Below are 19,280 nucleotides of genomic sequence, written 5' to 3'. Positions count from 1 at the left end.
GCACAGGCACACACAGAGACATATGCACAGGCACACACAGAGACATACACACATACACACATACAATGCACTTGCTGAATCTAACCTACTGACAACTGGAGATCACCCTAACGAGCTGTAAACATGATCAGAACACATGCCTCAACCTACTGTTGGGCCAAATCATCCTCACAAAGCCTAGTGCACGCTAAAGTGCAGAACATCTCCAACAAGTCACTGAATGCTACACATCCAGAAAACAAAACAAAACAAAACAAAACAGAATGGATCTTCTTTACTCTTCAGCCGAAAAAAACAAATTTGAAGTCTGGATTTTCCTCAGTGCACATGGCTTTCATGCCATGGCCACGTAAAGAAGGTCTGGTGGAGCTGTCGTAAACTGGACCATCTACATTTCCACTCTGCATACTGAGTTCTAAAGCAGTCTTGTTTCCCATCACCTCCTCCGGCCCCTGTGATGCCTCCACCCTTCCCTTCTGCCCCCCCACCCCGCCCCGCAGTCTATCTCTGCCCTTTGCTTGTCGGGCACAGGAAGCAGCAGGGCGCCTGCCATCTGTAGCACCGTCCCTCATGTGTGAGCACTGCCTCAGGGCGCGGTGCAGAATAAACTGGAGGCGTAAAAAGGAACTGGTGTTCTAAGGTTCTCACTGAGCTGGGAAGCAGCGGGAGACAGCAGAACAGGAGATTTGAATTTCATGCCCGTCCTCACCTAGGCAGCAAGCTTGAAAATGCAGAATTCCTAAAATGCCTACCTTGAACTTCACAAAACTCAGGGTCCTTGGGAGAACTGGGGCTGCTCTGTTATTTTCATCTCCCCGTGGACCTGGCATCTGCATTTTCAGCACAGTGTGAACTGTGGACGTATACAGCCCAAAGACGCGCTCAGGCTTTGTTGGTTTTTGGTTTGGGGAGGCCTTTGTTTTTCCTGTGTCTGTTGCTTAGGAGTTTAATTGTGTGTCTTGTCACAGGCTTCAAATCACAGGGGTACTGAACATTATCTATGAAAACATGTAAATGCAGGGAACACACAAAATCTTTTTGTTTATGTGACGAAAGGCTGAGAGTGGAAAAAAGGAGCTGCCGAGTCTTGTCTGAGGCAAACATGCACAAGGCCGGCCATCCCGTGCCTTAGGAAGAGCTGCATATCCACCTTTGGGACCTGCGCTCCAGCAACAGGTGAACCTGGCTGCCACAGCGCTAGGCACGCAGGGTTGTCATTTGCTGCTGGGTTTTCCATCACTGAGGAGACACCCCCTGCTGTGGACCCCACAGGCACTTCTGTATTCTGCTAATGATGTCATTAAGGTCTGTGGGCAGTGCAGAGCTCTGGGGGGAATTCTGGAGCCTGACCAATGCCCAAGTAGTCACAGACCACACAGTTGTTCTTGGTAGTCGCAACTTCTTATTCCATTGCCTGCAGGCTTGGAAAAGAGCCCCGCAGGGGTGAGCTGGGTCAGTCAGGAAGGGCTTGCCTGGAAAGCCTGAGGACATGGGCTGGATACCTAGAGCCACATAAAAAGAGCTAGCCGCTGTGCTGTGCTGTGCTTGTAACCCCACAACTAAGGATGCAGACCAAGCAAATCACTGGGGCCTGCTAGCCAGACAGCTTATTCTAATCACTGAGCCCCAGATCCTAGTAGGAGATCCTGTTTTAATAAAACAAGATGTATGGCTCCTTAGTAATAGCTGAGGTTGATCACTGACCTCCATATGGGCACATGTGGACACACACACACACACAAACACACAGAGACACACATACATACACATCATACACAGCACACACACCACATATACACAGCACACACACCACATACACACACCACATATACACACCACCCACACCACATACATACACACATACATATAGATACAGCATACACGCATACACATACCTCACACACACACCAACACACACCACACACACGTACACCCCATATACAACACACATACATACACATCCCACATAAACATACACACACCATAAACACACTCACCATATAAACACACATACACACATTTGCATAACATATACACCACATACAAACATACACCACACAGACACACACACACACACACACACACACACACACAGTGTTGAAGAATAGGGTGCTCTGTAAGACCCTGACCATGTGCTAGGCCCTGAAAAGGGTTTCATAGGAATTGGTCAAAAGCAAATAGGAAAAAGAGAATAGGAATCTAGAGTTGTAAGAGGGAGGGGAGGACTAAGGAAAAAAGAGAGATGGAGATAAAATGAGAATTTAAGTTATTTGCTCATGAGCATTCCAATAGGCACATATAGAGACAGGACTTTGATTAGGCGCGATTTTATTTGATTTCCTTTGTCATAGTCTTGCTTACTCTTTCTCTAAATCTCCCTTCCCTAAATATGACTGACCTCCAAGCCAGCTGAACCCTAATAGCATGAATTTTTTTTTCCCTTCTCTTCTTCTCATTCTCCTCTTCTTGAGGTTTTTCTTTTAAACCCTAACAATACTACCGTGGAGCTTCCGTGTGAGTCTGTTTATAAATTCCTCCATTAATGAGACGAAGAGTCCCAAGAAGGAATGATTATTTCCCCAGACCAATTGAATCCCTGCTCCCTGCTTGCCTGATTCATGTCACCAGTGTGGTACCTAACTACGGTATCAAACGTGGATGTTAGTCTACAATGCAGCTGACTCATGGCATTATTCTTACGAAGAAAGTGGGAAACATGCCAGGACGGGTGCCCTAACCCATCGTTGGTACCTAGCCAAGGTGATGGCAGGATGTAGCCACTGGCAGGAACTGTGTGTGTGCCCCATGGGTGAAGAAAGCCAGCTGAGGAGGGCAAGGTGAATAACTCAAACGCGACAGTTAGAGCCCATCTTCACTCAGCACCCATGCCTCTGCAGACATTTTAATGTTTCAAACGTTGCACTGTTCGCTGCCGGGCCCATTAGTGCCTCTTTAAGTTGAGCTCCAGGTGCTAGTCCTGGCCCAAGGGGGACCATTCATCCTGCCCCGGGCCAGCCCTGATGCTTCATGTACCAAGCAACTTCATGCCACCGAACCTTTGCTTTAAGATCTCCTGTCCCCAGACCCTGCTGCCTGTGCCAAGGGTCCAATGCTGTCTCAAGACTCTCAGCAAAACAGCTTTTAGGTTTGGTAATACCCAAGTCCACTCTATTTACCTTTTTTTTTTCTTTTTCCTTTTTTCTTTTCTTCCCACCCTATTGCACATTTTATAAATATAAAAAAAAAAAAAATCAAAACTCTGGAATCAAAAGGCTGAGAGCTCTCCACTATAAAATCAGTCTAAATTGTGCCGTTACCCTGAGGAACCCAAGGTGTGAATTGAAAGGAATACATAAAATTCACATCACCTGCAAATGAGTTGCCTTAATGCAATTCTTGCCAAGAGCTGCCCACTGAGGGGCTGTTTCCAGGCGGAAAGAGCAGCTGCCTTCCACCAGGCAGTGGCCAGGGCTGTTTTGTAAAATGTGAAGGCCTCACTAAATCTAAGCATTAGCAACTTGCCTGAATCCTGGTCCCACCAACTTCTCTCCCACCACACCACCCTAAATGATGCTGTTAAGTAATTTGCCTTGAAGAACTCTTACAGAGATCAATTTTACTAATGTGCCCACAACGAAAAGGAGGCTGGGCTACTGTCCAGACAGGAACCTCACACTTTTTCTTTTTAAATCAGAGAATAAGAGCAAGAATTATACCGATCAGGCTGACACTATGGCCGTGAATAACTTCCCTAGGGATTAACAATCCCTGACTCTGTGCTTTGCCGAAAGGTTACAACCATTTATGTTGTGCAGCCTGCATGGTAATCAGTGGGGCGGCACAGCCCCAGCCCGGACACTTGCTGGGACTTCCATACAGACATCAGAGTCTTCGAATTTCTGATGACAGCTGTCCCTAAACTGCCAGTAAAGCTCTTGTGTGGCTCGCCCCGTCCGCCTCCCATATATATATTTTTTAAGTTAGTTTTTAGAGTGCTTTTGATTCATTTAATGACTAACTGTTGTAGCTTTTTCCCCTCATGTAAAGTTACCCAACGCACTCTGGGACTTAGCAACTGTCCCACAAGACAGGGCTCTAAACAACTTAAAGGCAAACCTGGGTCTTGTGTAATGGCTTATTCAAAGCATGCTTTGCTAACAGAAGTCAGGGATCAATGGATGGCCAACCACTTAGAAAGGAAATATGCAAAAAGCTAGGGGGCTGGGCTACTTTACATTCAGGGACTTGTTCTGGGCAATGATAAAGTGACAGTCTTCACCTGTTTGGGATGGTTTATTGATGACACCTCCTAGCTGTGTCCCTCCCTCCATAGGCTGTGTCAAAGCTGAAGGTGTCCCTGGGGCCTCTTCAGCTGAGGACACTAATCTCATTCATAAAGGCTAATCACTTCCCAAAGGCCCAGTGAAGGGAAGTGGAGATTTTAACCTGCGGATGCCAGGAGGAAGCACACTGAGAGCTCAAGAAGATTAAGCCCGACCAGGTCTCAATAAAGCAATCAAACAAAGACCCATGACTGGTGCCCCACATAAAACCTATTCTCTTACAAGCTTTGATTTTTCCAGTAACAGAGTTCCCCGTCTTCATGCCTCTGACTCAGACCTTCCTGATGTGATTCTGGCTATGTATTAAGGACATATTCTCTCAGAGCCCACGGCCAAGTAGGACAGGAGAGAGGCATTAGCTGACCCACATGGCTTCCTAGCACTCAAGGGACTGAGCCTCCGCAAGGGCGCACATAGTCTGCTTCAGAGTGACTCTGCTTTCCAGAGGCGGACTTGACATGGGCTTCCAGGAAGAGAAGCTAATGCAGCGGAAGGGAACATATCCCGGTTCTGCTCACTGGCAGATACTGGGCTGGGCACTTCCCAGGCCTTCTTCCCAAACCTGCACCTGTTTGTCTATTTCCAAGGAAGCCACTGTAAAGCACCCTATTGTATCCTGTGTTAGCTCTTCCTTGTAACAATTTAGTTACATGCAACAGAAGCACAATTCAAATCAGTTTTTTTTTGGGGGGGGGTAGATTTTGTCAGTTGTGAGCCCCTGAAGTGAGAGGGCAGAAAGGGAGGCACCCAGGGCCAGGGCATCTAGAGCCTGCAGTGGAACAGCTCCAGACTCTTGGAAATTCCTCTGTTTGGGGGTGTGGGTTTTGCTTGACTCTTCTCTCTTGCACACTCCTTTTTCTTTACATTCACATGGGGGCACAGAAAACAGCCCTTCCTCAGAGCCATTGTCCTGGCATCCAGCCTACTTCACTAGGCAGAGATTAACAAGGGTCTGGTCTCAAGACCAAAACTCCTATAGAAGTGGCTTTATCTGAACCTGTATCCAATGGGAGAGCTTATGGTACAGTATGCCCGTTGTCGCCATGGGAGATGAAGATTGCCTGGGAGTCAGGAGTCAGTGGACATCAGGCCCCTCAAAATTTCTCACAACAATCTAGAAAATAGTTCTCTCCTTACTGAATGTCTCATTCCCCTTCTAGACTGGAATAAACCTTTAGTGAGCCTGTGCTGGACACGAAGGGTAAAATGGGAAATAGAAGGAAAAGAGAAAGAGACAAGCTCAGGCTGGTTCAGAATGCCAGCTCTCAGTAGCTTCTCTACTCTGCTGGTGAGCTCACTACCTGAAAATGTGCAACAAGAGCCCAGAGAAGGGGGACTCCAGGGTATTTAGGAGTGGGGACGTCTCTCCTGTCACCACTCTTCCTAGGCTTCCTTTATCTTCCCCTACAGTGACATTTTCCTTCTCAGTGGCTGGTATGAGGAGCCTTCCCCCTGGGGAAGGATCTATGTTGTCATTTGAATGCTCTGATAAACCTACTCGGGTCCTCAGATCAGCAGTCTTGGGATTACAGAGGCAAACAGGGCTCCTCTATATAAGATAGAGGTGGGGGAAGGTGGCCTGGGAAGGAGGCAGCAGGGAGAGGAGAAGGAGACTTCAAGCCAAGGACAAATACAAGGAGAGTGGAAAGAAGAGAGACATTTGGCTAATGGTGTGGTGGTCCCTGGGATAGGCTAAGGAAAGCCTCCCCACCACACCACATATATTTTATATCACAGCAATATCTGGTTTGTGTTCCCAATACACCAATGTGACAATGGCCCACATGCCATTCCACTGTCTGTACCCACAAGAGGACAAGCAGAACCTCATCACAGGTGTTTCAAGTGCAGACAGCTGGCCTGGCCTTCCCCTGATCCTTGTGGGAACAAGATTTAGTTTTAACAACATTTCCATTTGTGGAGTCTTGCCCTTGTAGACAGATCCCAAGTTCCTGGGAGTGTGCTGGCCGTTCTGCCCTGCTACATTCCATCCTCTCTCCTCTTCTGACCTAAGCTCCATCTGCCTTTGGCTCCCTTTTCTCCCTGCTCTAAGTCACTGTGCTGTGCCTCCTTGGGCAGATTTTCTGGCAAACTTTATATTTTCAGTGTTCCACTTTCTAGGCCCATGTCCCCTTGATGTGATCATGGTTTCCTAACTTATTGCAATCATCACTCCGACCATGTTGGGTTAGAATTTACTTGCCAGTTTTCTATCTGTTTCTCCTAGTAGACTATAAGCTCACTGAAGGCAAATCCACATGGCTTCTTTGGCCACTTCCCTATCCTATGCCCAAAGATGCTCAAAAACACTAATCAGTAAATGACGAAGTTTCTAGTGCTCTGAGGAACCACCACAGCCCCATCAGTGAAGACGGACTCTCTCCCTCCTTTGCCCCAAGCTCTGCATTGTCCCCTATCAAAGGCAGATAAGGTATGTTGTCACGATTCTATAATCCTCAAACCATTCCTATAGAACAATGTTTTGCATTCTGTGTAGTAGAACAATTGCTCTTAACACCAAAGACTCTGGACAAGAAATACTGGAAAATGGAGCCATTGAGGAGAAACCAACCAGCTTTCCAGTGCTTTCAATCCTTCTGGCCACTGGTTCAAGTTTTGAAAATGAATATCAATCCACAGGGCCCTCAAGAATGTCCCCTCCTTAAGGCAGTGGGATAGTCATAGAAGCACTGGCAGAAACCTCTAAAAGCCTCAGTACTACCTTGGATGTCTGAAGCATAAAGCATGTACAGCATGGCCCCATCTTCAGTAGCTCTAAACCATTGTTTACACCACAGAAAACCAATATGCAGCCCGTGAAGGAACCCTCAAAGAGAAACCAGCACATGTCTGAAGCCCAGAGAGGACTGTCTGAAGGAAGGAATAGGGACAGTATCTGGGAGAGGCAGGAACTTCTAAATAGGGACGGCATTAAGAAAGGGTGGGCAACCTTGCAGACAGAGATGGTTCAGCCCCACTGGAAGCTCCCACTGCAGCCAGAGCAGGTGATTCACAATGGAAAAGAAGAAAGAGAAGCTAAGGAAAGGCTTGATGTCAGTCAGCTTTCCACCACAATAACCAAAGTCCTGAGATAATCAATCAATGCAGTAAAATAAAGAATGGATTTATTTTGGCTCATAGTACTGATGGTTCCAGTCTGCTATGGTACGCTAACACATAATATTTAGACATGTTGATCAAAACTACACACTCTATGGCCAGGAAATTCAATAGGATGAGGAGAGTCTGAGGTCCGACCACCCTCTTCAAAGGTACCTCCCTAATGACCTAGGCCTTGCCTCTTAAGAAGCTGCCACCTCATTAGCCATTAGGGAAATGCAAATCAAAATGACCCTGAGATTTCACCTTACACCCATCAGAATGGCCAAGATCAAAAACTCAAGTGACAACACATGCTGGAGAGGTTGTGGAGAAAGGAGAACTCTCCTCCACTGCTGGTGGGAATGTAAACTGGTACAACCACTTTGGAAAGCAATCTGGTGCTTTCTCAGACAACTAGAAATAGCGCTTCCTCAAGACCCAGCCATACCACTCCTAGGCATATATCCAAAAGAGGCTCAAGTACACAAAAAGGACATTTGCTCAACCATGTTTGTAGCAGCTTTATTTGTAATAGCCAGAAGCTGGAAACAGCCCAGATGCCCCTCAACTGAGGAATGGATGCAGAAATTGTGGTATATCTTCACAATGGAGTATTACTCAGCAATGAAAAATAAGGAAATCATGAAATTTGTAGGTAAATGGTGGGACCTAGAAAGGATCATCCTGAGTGAGCTGTCCCAGAAGCAGAAAGACACACACAGTATATACTCACTCATATAGACATAACATAGTATACACCTACTAAAAACTGTACATCTAAAGAAACTAAGCAAGAGAGAGGACCCTGACTAAAATGCTCAATCCCCATCCTGAAAGGCAAAGAGGCTGGACATCAGAAGATGAAGAAAACAGGAAACAACCTAGGAACCTGCTACAGAGGGCCTCTGAAAGCCTCTGCTCTGCAGACAATCAAAGCAGACGCTGAGACTTATGGCCAACTGTTGGGCAGAGTGCATGGAATCTTATGTAAGAAGTGGGAAATAGTAAGAGCTGGAGAGGACGGGAACCACACAAGGAGAGCAACAGAACCAGAAAACTTGAACACAGGGAACTTCCCAGAGACTCATACTCCAACCAAGGACTATTCATGGAGATAACCTAGAACCCCTGCACAGATGTAGCCCATGTCAGTTCAGTGTCCAAGTGGGTTACATAGTAATGGGAAGAGGGACTGCCTCTGACATAATCTGATTGGCCTGCTCTGTGATCATCTCCCCCTGAGGGGGGAGCAGCCTTACCAGGCCACAGAAGATGACAATGCAGCCACTCCGGAAGTGATCTGATAGACTAAGATCAGAAGGAAGGAGAAGAGGACCTCCCCTATCAGTGGACTTGGGGAGGGGCATGCATTAGGAAGGGGGAGGGAATGTGGGATCGGGAGGGGAGGAGGGAGGGGCTTATGGGGGAATACAAAATGAATAAAGTGTAATTAATAGTAAAAAAAAAAATTTAAAAATAAAGAAGCTGCCACCTCCCAGAATTACCCAACCATAGACCAAGACTACAGAATGCATTCACCTCTGATGGACTTAAAGATCTAAACTACTGTAGCTTGCAATATAAAAGGTTAAACTTAGGTTACAGCTCAGACTTTGAATTCTAAATAATAAGGAGTCCTTGGAAGCTTTGAAGGCAAGTTTTTCCTCAAAGTAGCATTTGAAGACAGCCAACTATAATGTGAAGGAAGTGCTAGAAAAGGAAACTGATGCAGAGCAGCTATCCAGACTCCAGAGTTCCCAGGTCAGTGTCAGAATAGGGGCGGCATGCACAGCAAGTGCTGATCCATGATGGATATGGTTCCCATCCATCCTGGGGGTGCTGAGGGATGGGAGGAAGACAGAATCAGAATTAAAGAAGTGGAAGTGAAGAAGCGGGACCATGTTTGAGAGCAGATTGCAAACGAAGGGAAATTAGCTTTATCCGAAGCATTTTGGTTTTCACAAGGAAACCTATTCATGCACCATTTGAGTGGTTACAAAACAATTTTCAAAGGAAGAATCAAGAAAGAGAATTAATTAGAGAAAAGAAAACTTGAAACATAGAAGGAAGTGGGAGGGAAGAAAAAAAATCATTCAATGGATTAATGGAAGGAATATTCACTGGCAGCCTACAAGCCACATACTTATAGGCACTAAAAATGTAGTAATAGACAAAACAGAAAAAAATATTCTTTTCCTTGGGAATATATATTTAATGGAGGAGACAGATAATTAACAAAATGACAAATAATATAAAGTATAAAGCTAATAGTATAAAGCAGAGAATATTCCTGTCATATTTTTTGTTTGCTTCATTAAAATTAACCAAAAAACAGTAGCTCTCAATAATAATGATGATTGGTTTTGTGAGAAAGATTCAGGAAGGCCAGACTCAGTGGAAACAGCTCCTCTCTGTTCCTCTTACCCCTTGGGGCATCTTGAAGGAGGGATCCTGGGACCACCTCATTCTGTCTAGCTATTTCCTTTGAAAGGGAACATTCCCTCCTCGGGGAGGAGAGGCATTCCTTAGATTCAGAAAGAAACATGCCTGACCAGGGATGCAAAAGAAACTTAGAAGGCCAGAAAGCTCTTGAAAATTAAGATTCACAAGGCCACACCCTACAAGGGTATGTGAGCAATAAGAAATGCTGGGGAGAGGACACTCTGGCCACTGAGCTGTCTGCAAACTGTGCAGGGAGCTACAAGAATGCAGCCTTCACCAACCATCACCCATGCTCATCCTGGGTAGATTTTTTTTTTAAGCGAGGCAGCTGTCCCTTGAGTGACTCCTCCTCCTGGAAGTAAGCCCCACCCCACCCCACCCCGAACTTCTATAAGCAACCCCAAGAAACTCAGTAGTTCACTAGCTAGATTTAGGTGGAACTACTCTTTGATCTTTTGTTGGTGCCCTACCTGGTTTGAACAGACATCATTCAGGGCCGCTAAGGCAATGTTGGAGTTTTGTGTGCTTGGAGCTGCTGCTGCAGTCCTGATGCTGGCCTCTATGCTGGGGTGGCTGGCTGGCTGAATCAATGTCACATGTAGCATGTCCGTGTAGCGTGAGCTTCCTTGCAACATGCTAGTTAAGTTCTTAGAACAAGATTCCTAAAGTGTGGTGTGTGTGTGTGTGTGTGTGTGAGAGAGAGAGAGAGAGAGAGAGCTGATATATAAGTACTACTATAGAGAGACTTTTCTTTAAAGACCTGGTGTAGGAAGCCTGTAGAAGCTGGCAAGTCTGGAATTCACAGTCCAGGCATAAGTCAAAGACTGGGGAGCACTGGAAGATTCTATGCAAGTTGTGGGCTAATATGACTTAGGCCATGTAAAGATGGCACCACTGCACAGGGGACGGATATGAAGACACCCACACCAGGTCTGCCCCATGGATGTCACCTCAGGAAAGCCAGATGAGAAAGAACACTACAATCCCCCAGTGTAACAGCCACCAGGAGTTCAGGCTTCTGCCAGCTGGCTACAACAGCACTCTCAAGGCATTACTTAGAGGTGGTGGCACAAGCCACAGACCAAACAGGTTCAAGCAGGGAAATGAGAAGAGAAAGCATTCCGGAGATGGCCCTTCAGGATCAGCCTGCCCCTGGCTACAGGGGAAGTTTCAAGTAGTTGAGGCAAGAAAAAGACAGCAGTCTGAGAACACGCCTCCGTTCCCTGCCTGCTGAAAAGGTCGCCCATGTGATGAGGTATTAAAGGCTGTCCCAGCGACAGTAGGAAAGTCGAGCAGCATGCCCACATGCATTACTTATGAGACTCCACTGAAATGTAAATGGGGGTGAGTTCATTGGTTCCCTTGGTCTTAAATGGAATCATAAAGAATTCATCAGGTCCAGCCAGGGCCTTTCAGATCTGGAGCTCAGAGAGAAATATGTGGCATGCTAAGGTTACATTAATAAAAAATAAATAAATCCATGTCCGGGAAACGCGTGCTTGTACACTATAAAACTGCCCATTCTGTAGGTATTAATGTTTAATGTGTTTGTAAAAAGCAGTCGGCTTTTCAGAGCACAGCAACAAAAGTGTCCAGCAACCCTCGGTACTTAACATCTCTGCATGGCTCCTGAGTGCCCTGATGGAGAACAGGCTGGTGACGGGGAAGAACAGAGTTCTGGGCAGGAGTGTCCAGTGAAGGCAGAAAGCTGCTGCGCCAAAAGGAAGTGGGTCGCTTCCTCAATTGCTGCTGATCCCGAGAGCGTAGACCGTGCTACGCTCCCATTCCACCACCTCCCTGTACTGAGGAGAACGGAAAGCAGATGGTGTTTTCAAGACTAGCGTGCAGTTGACTGGACACGCACTTTGAAAAGACAGTCAAAAGGCAACAGATCTAAATAGCTCCTGTTTTATGGAAAGAACGGATAAGTACCTAAGAAAAGAAAAGTGCATGTGGCGGTGGTGGTGTCTCGTGCCGTTTCTGTAGCTCTGGCTGTTTTCTAGGAGGTTCACATGATGAGAACAATCTCTTCCCTAGGGATATCCACAGCCAGAGCATGCATGGCACTAGGTAGGCTACACTCAACAGCTGCGTTGGGGTTTTTCGGTCCTAACTCAGTGAGAGGGCTGTGGCTTCCCCAAACTGATTTGTAGTTGGGACACATTCCCCCACCCCTCAGATCTGCTGGCCAACATCATTAGCCAGAGCTGAAGTGGAAAATGAAGAGGGACAGGTGCAAGGCCCAGAGCTGAGCACTCAGGAGTGGAAACGGGGACTTAACCCCAGCACTGGGCTGAGAGCTGCTAAATGGAACGAGACATCCCAAGAGAAGGACTTTTTTATTCTGTCTCCCCCACATTCGGGAACTCAGCGAGCCCAATCTCATTCCTATGCAGGCTTGCAGGCCCATTGGCAGGGTCCCTGTGCTTGTCAGCCAGAGCCAGTGAGAACAAGGCTCCACAGTCTCCCGAGTTCCAGGAGAAATGCACGACTGTGCTTCACTATGAGGAAGAAGCCTGGCAAGAGCCTCCAAAGGAAATCTTTGCAGCTCTCACCCAGGACGGGGAGTTCAGTCAGGTTCCCTCAAATGACATGTTGCTAACTTGTGAATGTTGTTTTGTAACTTAAAAAATGTGACCTTACTTTGAAATAGGGTCTTTGTACATGTAATCAAGCTGAGACAGAGTCAACCTGAGCTAGAATTCGCAGGAAATCTGGGAAGTCCTCAGAGGCTTAAGCTCTATTCCCACAGCCTCAAAACTCAAGGGGTATGGCAACAATGAGAAGCCAAGAGAGGAAAGAACGCTTCCCCGAGCCTTCAGAGAAACTGTCTCCTTGGCTACACTTTGATTCCTCAGGCCTTCTAATCAAAAGGATATATTCATGATTGTTTGCTTGTTTTAAGTCACACAATTTGTTTCAGGATGCTATGATAGTCCTAGGAAATGAGTATTCTGAAAGGCATAGTGATAGCTCAGGAATAAAAATACATTTTAAAAACCTCCTGAGGTCAGTGCCTCAAAAAAGTCCATAGTGAAGATGAAGATTTTACAGCTGGTCCAAAACCACACATGATGGAGACATGCTGGCATTGCCAAGAAAGCCCCAGTAGAGCAGATACGGAGTGAGCCTGCCTCTCTTTAGAAGGACTGGGTGATGCAAACTGCAAGAAAAACATATTCAACGGCTGCATAGAACCTACCTCTTGCAGGATAGCCTAGTATTTCAGTCCTTCATACTCAGGGTTTGGATTCTGATGTCCATTGTCTTTGTATAGCCTCACTTTTAACAGTCTTCTGGATTCTACTATTCAACACTCTTCCAGGAAACTGCACCATTCTAGAAAGTTGAGTCATAGTTCTGTAGAGCCTAGTCTAACAATCCTTTACTAGAATAAAGCAGATTTTATTATTTTCTTCTGTCAGATAGATAAAGGAAAGAAGGAGAGAAAGAGAAATGGAGGGAGGGAGAGGGATAGATGAGGGAAAAGAAGGAGGAAGGAAGGGAGGGAGATAGAAAAAGGAAGAATTATCCACGTAGGCAAATGACACTTGGTTCTAAGAACAATAGGAGTCCAGATTTCAGAGACAAATTCCACAGCTAGATGTCTATCACCTCCTCGATCTGTAGCCTTCAGCATGGCTAACCTCTCAGGGTCTTCATTCTCTTAGCAGTAAAACAGTTACTGCTATGAACTAAAGATCAGCATGCACAGTTTCTAGCAGCTACTTAATATAGGTGGTTTTTATTCATTCCTCCATCCTCACTATCCTCTGAGCCGATGAGCCCCAGCAGGTGGCCAGCCTGTGCTAGCAGCTCCCCCAAACAGCCACCCATTAGATCAGGCTAGCACCCTTACAGGAAAGAAGGCTGAGCTTAAGTGCTCCCCTGCACAGAGACGTCATAACAAAGTACCCCAAACTGGTGGCCTCAAACAACAGAAATGTGCTGTCCAGTCTTGGAGTATAGAAAGCTGAGATCGATTTGTCAACAAAATGAGAGGACCAGGCAAGAGGACCTGTCTCAAGGCTGTCCCCCGCTGCTGGTGGGTCTGGCCCTCCTTGCCATTCTTGGTTTGTTGGAACGAATGTCACCCTAACCTGTGATGCTTCTTCCACTCCCGCTGGTTTTCTCCTGATCTGTGTCTGTCTCTACATCAAATACTCAGCCTGCCAGGAAGACATCTACTGTACCAGAGCCTCAAGTCTCATTCCGCTCGATCACCTGTGGCCTCTAGATCTCATTCACTGGCACTGGTGTTTCAAAGGCTCCTGAAACCATCACATCTTGCATGGTAGCCAGCAAATCAAGAACCAGGACTCACACTATATTCATCCTTTCCCTGTCTCTCTCTGTCTCTGTCTCTCTCTCCATCTTTCTCTCTCCTCGGAGCTGCCTCTGGTACCACTGCTCTTCCAGACATGCAGAAAAAAAGTCACTGTGTATAACCCAACCTCATAGAAACAGCTGAAGAGAGAGAGCAGGTCAGACTGGAGACATGAAATACAAGCGTTTTCACCTGGGGATGCAGAGAACCACAGAGGGGCAAGGTTACACTGTCAGGTAGACAGGCCAGGTCTCCAACTTAGGTCCCAGATGCCCCTGCAGATCTCCTGTTCTCTGCAGAAAAATCCTCAATGCAACCCTCCAGCTGAAAGCCGCTAGCTCCCTTATTAAGACTGTCTGGGAATGAAGAAACTAAGAATTTTTTTTAATACAAATCTGCATAAAAGGCTCATCCAGTTGTATAAAAACACTGGCGTAAGCAATGTGTCTATCTTAAGCCAGATAAGAGACTATTATGATTATTCTTGTGATCATTATTATTCTAATCTTCCAGTCCAAATTTCCAGAAAGCCCAGAGTGCCGCTTTCCTCCCGTGTCCAGCTTCAAGGAAACAGGCATAGAAAACAGCCCAGAGAAATTGAATCACAGTTTCAGCTAAATACATATTTAATTCCTTATGTATTTTTTATATTTTGTTTTGTGCAGGACTGTTTACCTAGTTAATGGTGAAGTGGAATCTATTGTCACCAAGTGACTGTGGATTTTTTTTAATTCAGTCTTGAAGTGCCCCCTAGTGAGATGTTTCTGTATTTAAGAAGCTGAAAAATAAGCTGGAAAGTGGATTTACACATAGCTGAAGATATTTTTTAGAAGGAAATGGAGATGGAGGAAGACAGCTCTTGTATTTCAAGATGATTTGCACAGGACTGACATGAAGCCTCTTCCTGGGGCCCGTCTGCATGCACACTCACACAGATTGCCTGTGGGCACATCCCCAATACAGAAAGGCTCTACCCACAGGAACACCCTAGAAACCTGCAAACAGACTTCACAAGGCAGGAGGAAAGCAGCCTAGCCACACTGCTGGGCCACAGGAAGCCAGGCATGTAATAAGTACCATAATTCTTGCCAAAACTAGGTCTGTGCATGAGTCTACTTAGTGAGAATATCTCTAAGAGATGAAATTTGAGTCTCTGTTATTCAAAGTCTGTTATTTGATATGGAAAGCAGCATTTATGTTGGACATTATGGTGAGGAAGAGACTATATGGGGATTCTGATTATCAATCAATGATCAAAGCTAAAAGTGCTCAGGTTTTCTTTTTAATTTTTAAAATAAAAATGTGAGCTTTCAATAAAGCAAAGAAAACCCACAGGAAGTAGTTTTTTAAACACAGTTCTTTGATCAGTACCTTCATCCAGTGGGCATTTTGCGGGCCCACTTACACATCAAAACTACTTCAAGAACTTCATAAAAGAGTGATTTGGGCCTTCGCCCTCATAGCTTCCTGTGAAGTTGGTCTGAGGTACAGCAGGCATTTTTATTCTGTCTGTCAAAGTTCCAATCAAGAAACTTGAGGTACAGCCAGGTGGAGAGGCACACCAAGAGGATGCCTCTTGCTCAGACTCCATGATCTCACTAAGTCCCTGGCTGAATTGTGGCTTGGTTCCCGTGAAGTTCTTTCATAGGCCAGAGGTCAAAAGCAACTGCCCATGCATAAAGGAAGGGTAGGAAGCTTCCCAACAGGCGCTGTTCCCTGGGATGAATAAAGAGGGTGCCTTCAAATTATGTGCTGGCTTCCCTCTGGGCTCACAGGAGGGTTGAGATCACCATGCCAGCTTCAATCAGCAGGGTAATTTATAAACAAGTCTGTAGTGTGCACCCAAGACAGAATGTGATGCCTGCAGTGGGTCCCCAGAGTAACCAGGTCATGCCCAGGGAGTTTACTGGAGACACACATAGGCCATCATCCCAGCCATGCCTTTGTCTCCAGCCTTACCTGGGATAGGCCTGTTTCAGCTTCACAGGACTCGAGTCTGGCTGTGCTTTGAGATCTTTGTAGGATGAAGAAAGAAAGGAAACTTATAAAATAGATAGATAGATAGATAGATAGATAGATAGATAGATAGATAGATAGATATGAGGCTTTCTTAGCAGTTCTCCTTTTTCCATTTTTTGAAAAGGAAATGACCCTGCTCAGACATAGCCCATGGTAGCTCAGTATCCAAGTGGGTTCCCTAGTAAGGGGGACAGGAATTGTTTCTGACATGAACTCATGAGCTTCCCCTTCCCCCTGAGGGAGGAGCAGCCTTGCTAGGCCACAGATAAGGACATTTCAGCCATCCTGAAGATATCTGATAAGCTAGGGCCAGATGGAAGGAGAAGAGTACACCCCCTCTCAGTGGACTCAGAAGGGGGCAGGGAGGAGATGAGGGAGGGAGGGGAGGATTAGGAGGGAAAGAGGGAGAGGGCTACAGCTGGGATACAAGTGAATGTATAAAATTATTTAAAAATAAAAAAAATATTAAAAAAAAAGGAAATGGGTCCTTTTGTGGCCATTGCCAGATCATAGCTGCCAAAACAAAGTTCAGTTCCTTTGTGATTTCTGACTGAAGCAAGAACCACAAGGGGCATTTCAATGCACCGTCTCACATCCAGGGGAAGATCATGTCTTCCCCTCTTTCCAAAGAGCTGAGACAGAAGTATAATGTTCACTCCATGCTCATTCCAAAGGATAATGAAGGTCAGGTTGTCCAAGGACGCTACAAAGGCCAGGAGATTGGCAAAGTAGTCCAGGTATGTCATCTGCACTGAGCGAGTTCATCAAGAAAAGGCTAATAGCACAACCGTCCACATGGGCATCCACCCCAGCAAGGTGGTTATCACCAGCCTAAAGCTGGACAAAGACCTCAAGAAGATCCTGGAGAGGAAAGCCAAGTCTCAAGGAGTAGGAAAGGAGAAGGGCAAATACAAGGAAGAAACAACTGAGAAGATGCAGGAGTAGAGGCCTCTCATATACAGCTTTCATTAGACTGTTACACAGGAAGAGGGAGGGAGAGGGGGGAGGGAGGGAAGGAAGGAAGGAAGGAAGGAAGGAAGGAAGGAAGGAAGGAAGGAAGGAAGGAAGGAGAAAGAAAGAAAGAAAGAAAGAAAGAAAGAAAGAAAGAAAGAAAGAAAGAAAGAAAGAAAGAAAGAACATGGCCTCCAGCTGTCAATCAGATTGTTAGAAGAGGCCAAGGTTACTTTCCAGGCAATACCACCAAATTGAAGGCTCAGGACTTAGCCCTATGTTGGTAAAATTGCTCAGGTAGCACCCATAAGTATCTGAGTTCAGTCCTTGGCATGGCATAAACTGGGGATGGTGATGCAGGCCTGTAATCCCAGACAGTCAGAAGGTAGTATCTTTAGACCCCAAAGTTCAAGGTCACCCTCAGCTACATAGTGAGTTTGGGGCTAGCTTGGGCTATGTCGTAAAACTTACATCCTAGAGAAAATTTCATTTCTAACATGGGATAAAATTAGCTTTATACCGAAAGTTCTGGAACGTAAATCCTGACCATTCAGTATGTTCATATTATACACTTGAAAGCTGAGGCCCAGAGACGTAGATGGGCTGTGTAGTTGTAACTCTCTTCATCTTCTCTGTTGGGCAGCTCCCCTGCCTCAAACCCTGTCAGAAGCCCAGCAAATGTTCTGTAAAGGATGCTTTTGATTAGTCCTGCCCACACCTGCATTACTCTGCAGGTCGAGAATCTGCCATCTTCCCGAATCAGCTTTCCCAGTGGGTGGGGTCACAGGGCTCCACCATCAGCTCCTGTTTCCCTTTACTGCATTTTGCTCAGAAAAAGGGTGTCACTCTGCAGACCAAGCTGGCCTCAGCCTTAGAGCCATCCTCTTGCTTCAGCCTCCTGACTTCTGAGGTTGCAGATATGAACCAGCATATCAAGCCCCCATCAATGCTTTTTTAAAAAATGAACATCTCACCTAGATTAGTTACTCCAGGCAGAGAGATTCAGGATCTGCAATGGGAGAAATCAAGGAGAGCTCTAGTCTTGGGTTCAAATCTCAGCACTTTGCAAGTATGTGTTCTTGGTTGTTTTCCTAACATCACTTAACCTGTTTTTACACCAGTAAGGTGTGTATATAAGATCCTCTGGACAAAACTTCCGGACCCTCCCGGTGCAGTCTAAGCCCCATATTAGGCTTTCTGGGAGCTTCTCCTCCCCAGAATTCTGAGAAGCATCCAGGGGACGTCTGCATGGTTTAGAAAACAGCCGTTCTTGTGGCCTGTCTGTTCCACGTCAGATCCCTTAGCCTACACCTCTTCCACTCCACCCTGGCTGCCTCAAAGTCACTTCTTCAAGCTTCTGTCTTCTCTTCCTTGCTGTGTCCTCCACACAAAAGGCATGTCCATCCTGGTTTGCCTCCAAGCACCACAATCTGGGCCTCGGTGCTTAGGAGAGGGTTCATGGGGCAGCAGCAGCCCCTACCATCAGATTCCCCAGCCTTGTCCCTCTCTGGGATAAGTGTACCCTCCACTGAGAAAGAAAAGAAGAAAGGACTTCTTAGAGGGTGACAAGACAAAGGAGATAGATGTAAAGGAAGGCCCCTGGAGAAGTGTGAGCGGTGGAGCAGCAGTCTAAGGGAATCACACTGACTGGGAGAAAAACTGCCGAAGATGAAAAAAAGAGCATTGCTTATAACATGCTGAGTGAGAGGCCTCAGAGCCTGTAAAGACTCTGAGCATTGTGAAGCCTCACTGGGCACCGACATAGAAGCCTCACCGAAGCCGCAGCAGATCTGAGGCATCACCATCCAGAAGCAACCCTGCCCTCCAGCACTGTAGTTCTAGTCAGGACAGGACAGGCCCATTCCTTTGGCCACTGACTATCCAAGCAGAGTGGCATGGCCATGCCTTGGCCACAATAACTGCCTTGGTGAATGCCCACTGTTCTGAGTAGCTGAAGACACACATCAGTGAGAAAGGTGGTGAGCAGAAACATTACCTGAGTGTTTGGGGACAAAAAGCCACTGCTCCACACTGCTCGCAGCGACCTCTCAGGGGCTAGGGAATCCCCTCGTTGGCACCACGAACCAGCTCTGTTT

General features: G+C 46.2%; 1 pseudogene; it reads left to right on the top strand.

The window, feature by feature from the left end:
- The window catches only part of LOC129688816 (60S ribosomal protein L26-like), a 25,611-nt pseudogene extending 8,433 nt beyond the window's left edge, over positions 1–17,178 (top strand).
- Positions 17,179–19,280: the final 2,102 nt, after the last annotated feature.

Source organism: Psammomys obesus, unplaced genomic scaffold, assembly GCF_907164565.1.
Source record: "Psammomys obesus unplaced genomic scaffold, mPsaObe1.curated_primary_1811, whole genome shotgun sequence".
Taxonomy (NCBI): domain Eukaryota; kingdom Metazoa; phylum Chordata; class Mammalia; order Rodentia; family Muridae; genus Psammomys; species Psammomys obesus.
Note: the sequence above shows the minus strand (reverse complement) of the source record. Positions and strands in the feature narration are given on the sequence as shown.